Below are 1,166 nucleotides of genomic sequence, written 5' to 3'. Positions count from 1 at the left end.
AAATACCTAATGCATGCGGGGCTTAAAACCTAGATGATGGGTTGATGGGTGCAGCAAACCACCATGACACATGTATACCTCAGTAACAAACCTGCACATTCTGCACATGTATCCCAGAACTTAAAGTATAATAAAAAACAAATAAAAACATTTATAATCTAAAAAATACATAATTTCATTTTTTTCTCTTTCACATTCAAAATTATTTCTGTATAGATAATAAATTATATAATCACATCGTTAGAACAGATGTCTACTTTTGAGTGTCGTTAAAAAAAAAACTCATTACCTCATTTACAGATTTTGACCAAGATTCACAGACCTGTATCCACTTGCATCATCCTGAATGCATAGAAGAGGAGGTGCCTGCTAATGAGTTGGGCATTCCTCGATCTGGAAATGGATGAACCTTGGGTATTGATGGTTTCATTTGCTTTTTCCCCAGCTCACTTTGATTTAGCTCTCTCCACAGTCCTAACAGTAACAGTGATTTCCAGTTTTCACACAAGTAACTCTTCATTCAGTAAATCATTGTTTAAAATGTTTATTCATTTTGGTAATTGTATTTGCATTCATGATGTATCTTTAGGAAATCTTTTTTTTTTTTTTTTTTACAATACATGACTTTTTTTCAGTGTAGAAGGAAAAGGTAATTCTTTCAGTTCTATAGCATATTACATACAAACACACCCCCTAATGAGCTCACTAAATGTCAAATAATTAGGTAATTAGTGTTTTAAATGCCTTATATCATATCATGCAGAAATCCACAGTGGATTGTCCTATGGGTGATTACGAATATAGGTGATATAGAGAATGCATTATTATCTTTTTCTTTGATGTAATAGAATATGAGCCCTTGCTGTCCAAAAGTTCGCTCTGTGGTAGAATTTCAGAGAAGGATTAGATTCAGATAACAAAGACTGCCTATATTTATTGACGGACTTTTTAAAATGCCAGGTACTGTTCTAGGCACTGGGGCTTCAACAGCGAGCACAAGCAACAAAGTCTAGGAGGAAAAGGACAATAAATGAAACATGATACAAAATGTGTCAGGAGAGGTGCATCCAAAGAAGAAAAATCAACCAAGCTAGGGGGACACAGATGGGAGAGGTGCTGCTTTATGTAGTCGGGGAAGTCTTTTAGGTGAGGTGCAGAGACCTGAA

This window comes from Mandrillus leucophaeus, unplaced genomic scaffold, assembly GCF_000951045.1.
Source record: "Mandrillus leucophaeus isolate KB7577 unplaced genomic scaffold, Mleu.le_1.0 Scaffold82, whole genome shotgun sequence".
Lineage (NCBI taxonomy): Eukaryota > Metazoa > Chordata > Mammalia > Primates > Cercopithecidae > Mandrillus > Mandrillus leucophaeus.
The sequence above is the reverse complement of the archived record's forward strand: the minus strand, read 5'-3'. Positions refer to the sequence as shown.